The following is a 6,000-nucleotide window of genomic DNA, read 5'->3' as shown; positions in this document are numbered from 1 at the left end:
TGTCCTCGCTTTTATTAGTTACATATAGCAACGCCAGATTTTCAACTGAAAAAATTATACATAAATAATCATAAATAACCATTTAATGTAGACAACTCTAAAATGGAAATGTTTTGGTTCAAATACACAAAGTAGGTAATAATTTTTGATCCGCAATATTACTAAGCAGATTCATTTTTTAAGCTTTTCAATTATAAAAACGTCATAAGCGTCTATAAAATGTATATATTTTAAGATAATATTCATTTGAATTTATGAATTTGCAACAATTAAAATGAATGAACTAAATAATATTGTTACACTTCTGGGAAAAACACAAAAAAAATTAAAATCACTTAAATTAATAGCTTTAAAAGCTACTGTTTTTTATTTTCTGCTCTTAACAAATAACATCATTATGAAATGTTTGTCGAAAAGAGAGCTCTATATTTAATTTACTTGAACAATACTAATATAATTATAATGTTCGTTTATTTTAATTCACATTTATTAGCATCAGAAGTTAGCTAAACGATTAGTACAATTCATATTTGTTTAACAAAAATTAATTACTACTTATGTATATTGTTTGAGTCAAAACTAGTTAAGCAATTTGTTGCCAAAGCTTGTTCGCAACATGTTGCTGTTACTGTTGCTATTGCTGTATTGCTGTCAACAAACCGCAAAGCGATTTGTACGCAACACATTGAAAGTCAGAGTCAGAGTCACAACTACAACTACAACTACAATTACAGCCACAACCGCAGTCGCATTTAATTAATTTGCATGTTCAGTCAGTCAAGCATTGGGCAGGCTTGCAGTCATGCGACAGACTGATGGACTGACTGCCTGACTGACTGCCTGTGAGAGTATGTACGAGTATGCCTGTTCGAGTATGTAGAGGGCGAGAAAAATAGGCGCGAAAACGGCTTGCGCAAGCGCCCAGGCGGCTACAACAAAATCGCATTAAATTACACGTTTGCCGCACGATTGGATTTTGCATATATGGCTATATGTACCAACATGTACGGGCATGCATTTAATTGTGGTAATAAATCAAAGCCGTTTCTACAATCACAATATTTACACTTGTCCCCAATTATGCAATTGCCGGCCGTAATTTGCATCTCAGGTGGGCAGTGCCATAAAAGCGAAGAAACATTTTATTTCGCCTAATTTAATTCATTTTGACAATTGGATTATTGGAATTGTACTCTAAAACGCACTGCTGCCTCATGTTGTCCAGTTGGTGTCGTAACGAGCTCGTTGAAAGTTCCACTGCCGCATGTTACAGGCTCATCTGTCAGCTTCTCATAACTACTTGGCTACGTTGCGGACATGCTAGTGCTCCAGCTGGCTGGACGCAATTGCATCCTGCCGCAATGCATCAATTAAAGCGACATAAAAGTTGCAGGAAACTATAATTTCCATGCAGCTGAATCATCGCAAATCGCGGCACTCTCTGAAGGCCCATAAATCTGGCACATGCGTTTAGCGGCATTTATAGAAATTACCAGACCAAAAGTGGACAATGACAGGCAGGAAGGCAGGCAGGCAGACGGGCAGGGAATACGGGAGAGCGGGCATGTAATCGCTCTTTAAATTTGTTCTTCGTGATGTAATCATTTTGATGTTTGCGACTGCAACAGCGACTGCAACGACTTCTGCGCCTGCGCCTGCGCCTTCTCCCGCATCTGGCAGTGCTATTTTGTAGCTGACTTGCTTCCTGGCCATGGCCAAGCGCCCGTTTCGTACGTTAGGCGCCATAATGGCTTAAACGTACTCGTACACACACCCACCCACACAAACACTCGAGTGGATGCCAGCACTGAGGTCAGCAGCCACTTCGCATTGCCATTGTTCGCTGTTTTTTCATTTTTGTTTTTTCTCTGTTTTTTGGGTTGGGTTTGGTTTCTCGGTTTCTCGGTCTCTCGGCTTGGGTTTTCCGCAACTGCGCACCAATCGCCGCCAGCGCCTTTGTTCGTATTCTTTCCTAGGCTCCAGCCTCTGTCCGCCGCTGCGTGTTTTCCTGTGCACATTTTTATTGATCTAAATTTTAGGTTGTAAATATATACGCTAGCCTGTGCTTATCGGCTGTCGGCCGGTCAGTGGCATTAGCTGCCTAATGGCGAACCATTCGATTGCCATTTGGCTTTGTGCAAACGAATGCTGCAATTGCTATAATTTGCTTGTGTGGCTAATGTACAATGATTTAAAATTTAAATATCCAATAAGTGGACTTGTAAATCGGCGATCGACTGCTAATGGCAGTGTCTTAGCAAATTCAGTAGGACAGAATTAAAATCAAACTTAGTATAAAGCTAAAGCTTCCAGCTATTCAGACTCTCAAAGCCAGAGGGAAAGGAGGAAAACATACGACCGTTACAAGTACAATTGAAATGCAGATTGTGCCACGCTTAATTGGGGATCTATGCACGCCATTTCTGTGCGCTGCCACGCCCTAAAACACGCAATTTTTTTTTGCGAAATAAAGCATATTAACAGTTACTTTAATTTGTGCAGAAATCTGGCAAAGAGATTAGCTGGCAGAAAACGCAAGCTGCAATAAGATAGACTAATAAGTACAGAAAGGCACAGAAAGAGGGCAATTTTCTAGTGCATTTGGTTTTATTTCATATACGTGTATAGTATTCTTTTCGTTTTTGTTTTGCCAACAATTTCATGTCAATATATCAAAATGCGGAACCCTTTCATTAGTGCCCGGGACAGAGCCACAACTGCACCAGCAACACAATTTATATACGTGCAAACATGGCCAGGAACAAGAACAACTACAAGAACAAGAACGGCAGACAACAATATAATAATGATGAATTGCGGTATTATCGCATAGTTAAAGAAAATAATACAAAGCCAGAGCTTTGATAGCTGGGCCAGCGCACTCAAAACTGGAGCAGGCGCAGGCACACGAACATTGCCGGGCTGTTGCAAAAAAAGCACAAAAAAAAGCAACAAAAAACAAAACAAAAACGTTGGAAAGTGCACGCCAGGCCCAACTTACAAGCGAATAAGTTAAGGCAGTTGCGGCGGCAGTTCAGGGCCGCAACAATTTCTCCAAGCGCCTTCACTTACCCATGCATCTACAATTTGAAAAAGAGGCCACAATGATTTGTAATAACTTCATGCTAAATCGCTGAAATTATTCAAATTTTATTCAAATTTGAGTGTAGATTTCAATTGAAGGCGACCCAAAAAAAAGGTCTACTGAAGCGCAATTTGCAAATTATTTTCGTTTGCAGAAATGGAAAGAAACGAATTTAAATATTTATCTTTCTTGCTCTAACATATTCCCCATATAATGTCTAAAATCAGGTTGATCTGCTTGCTCTTAGCAAAAGATTCTGTATCGGCATTTAATGAGCTGATATCCACATTCTAAAGGACTTCATGAGCATCCATTGGCTGGGAGTTACATTTGATTTTGTCACACAACTTCTCTTCTTACTTCTGATATATCAAATAGAATAAAACAACAAATTTTAAAAAAGAAATGTAAATCCAAACTAGTATATACCCTAAATTCCTAATAAAAGAAATGAACAGATACAGTTCTGCTAGAAGAACACAGTTAATTTCAAATGACGATGCAATTGCTTAGAGGACTGATTAGAACAAAGGTAAAGTGTTAAAGATCGACCCGACTATTGGCAAGCTTCCGGCGCCTTACCCTTGCCACGGCCCTGGCCGAGGCCCAATACAAATATGTAACTTCTTGGCGCTAGACAAGCGCAGCAGACACGCAGAGCAGCCAACAAACACCATCACGTACACGAACCCCAATCGATGCAACCAACATAGAAAGGTGGTCGTACTTCTAAAACTATTTACCTGAAGCTCTGCTAGTGATGAAGATTTATTTAAATTGCATGCCCCGGCTGGTGGCCTCATAAAAGAAAAACTTCGAGAGTTCTGAAGAAGGCAGGAGAACATGCTTTATTAAATTAGGGTCCATGCGGCGTATACGCAACGTGCTTCAATCATTCGCACTGTCTTGCTGGCCGTCTGGCACGTATGCGGCCGGCTGCAACATGCATAATTGCTCATTTCTGTTTACCTGAGTTTGCGTTTCAATTCGCCAGAGTGGGCCAGATTATCAACAAGCTGGCCAACAGAAATGAAAATTTAAGAAAAAAGAAAAAAACAAAACACTCCCAATAGTGTTGTTGTAGCTGCACTTTAACATTTCGCCATGCCACAGATCTGAGCCAGAGCCGATTTTGCAATTAAAGCTCGATTTACAGCCATTGCCAACGACTACGCCTAAGCCCCAAAACTAAACGAGCCCAGCGCGCGCCTCTGGATCCACCCAGATCGAATTAGGTAAGACAAAGAGAGATATATATATATAGAGAGAGAGAGGCTCCGGCTGTTGTTGTTGTTGTGCTTGTGCTTGTGGTTGTGGTTGAGCTTAACGTCAGACAATTGCATTTGACATTTAGACAAACTGCAAAAACAACAGGCACTGAAAACCAATTTAAAAGCTGCAGGGTCTTGAGCATAACTGTATTAAGGCAGGCGGCGAACCACTGAACCACCATCAAGGCAACTTGGCAGCCGCACCTTGGCGGCTGTCAGTTATTTATTCGGTCTGTCCCTGGCCACTCTTCTAGGCTTCTAGGCTGCGGATCCGTGTACGCGGCAGGCGCATGCGCAGGCGCATCTTGCCAGAGCATAACAGTTTTGACAATTTACCACCAGAAGGCGCAATGGCGGCGCACAGCTGACGTCTGACTATTTGTATAATTGGCATCTCTAATTTTTCTTGAAAATGCGACGTTTCTGCTGCTGCTGCCATTGCTGCCTCACCGCCTGGCGAATCGCTCTGAAGATCTTTCTAGCTAGCCGCAGCTACCAGTTTCAGCGTTCAGCGTTCAGCGTTCTGCGGCTCAGTGACTTATTATATAGTAGTATATACTTGTATAGTAGTTTGGGGTTTGTGCTTGGAAAATTCACGACCAGCAGCGCTATATTCTTGTTTTCTATTTTTGTTAGCTTTGTTTTTGGTTTTTTGTAACCGAACTGGGTTCGCGGCTAACTAGGGGGCACCGGCAGAGACCTGGGGGCTGAGGCCAGTTGAGCGTGAGTAATCAAAAAGCTAAACGCGTTGCATAAATATAAAAATGTGTACAATAATGAAACTGGTTTGCCCGGCGCGGCTGGGCGGCCCGACTCGCTCAGAATGAGAATGGTGTACATGATTCTGCTTATGTGAGAAGCAACATTGTGGCAAATGTCGTTTTTGGAGTCGCCGCTGTCTCTCTGTGTGTGTGTGTGTAGTTGCAGTTGCACTAGTAGTTGTAGTTGACCAAGTGGGACCAGTGTTGCCATAATGCTTGTCATAAATTCTCCAAATTACCCAACACGTCTCACACAGCGCCCAATCCTGCGGCCATAGCCAATTGCATTCAAGTCCGACTCTATTTTTCTGTCTGTCTGTCTGTCTGTCTTTCCTTCTTTTCGCTCCTTTCCGGCTGGCTGCTCTGATTGTAAATTGTGTGACAGCGCTAAATTGAATTTATGCAGCGCTCTCAAATTCATATTTAAAGGGATTAATTATTTGTTAGCCTGGCGCTTGATTGACTGACCAATCAGCTGACAAACTGACACAGCCTCCAATGGATGTTTGTGCGGCAGAATATCCGCATTCTGCAGTTGGCGAAATTATTGCACTTGATTCGTTACTACTTGCTGTCGCCAACAAGACTCAATTGTTTTCAATTGAAGAGCATACGGTTCAGTATTGGAGCATTGAACTTTTCCCCCACATACGATCTTATTATGTCTCAGCTCCTGACTTTCTCAAGTTCTACAAGTTGTCCATAAAATTGTTAATTAATAGAGGATGAAATCTAAAAAACATCTCATAAAATATGTGCTTAAATTTAAAACCACTTGTAGACAAATTAAATGCCATCAAAATACATAGAATTTATTTAAATTTATAAAATTTTTTAAAGCTTTTCAGCTTTGCTTTTACAGCTGTAATTAAACGTAAATTTA

The sequence above is a fragment of the Scaptodrosophila lebanonensis genome, unplaced genomic scaffold (assembly GCF_003285725.1).
Source record: "Scaptodrosophila lebanonensis strain 11010-0011.00,11010-0021.00 unplaced genomic scaffold, SlebRS2 tig00000001-arrow-pilon, whole genome shotgun sequence".
Taxonomy (NCBI): Eukaryota; Metazoa; Arthropoda; class Insecta; order Diptera; family Drosophilidae; genus Scaptodrosophila; species Scaptodrosophila lebanonensis.
The sequence above is the reverse complement of the archived record's forward strand: the minus strand, read 5'-3'. Positions refer to the sequence as shown.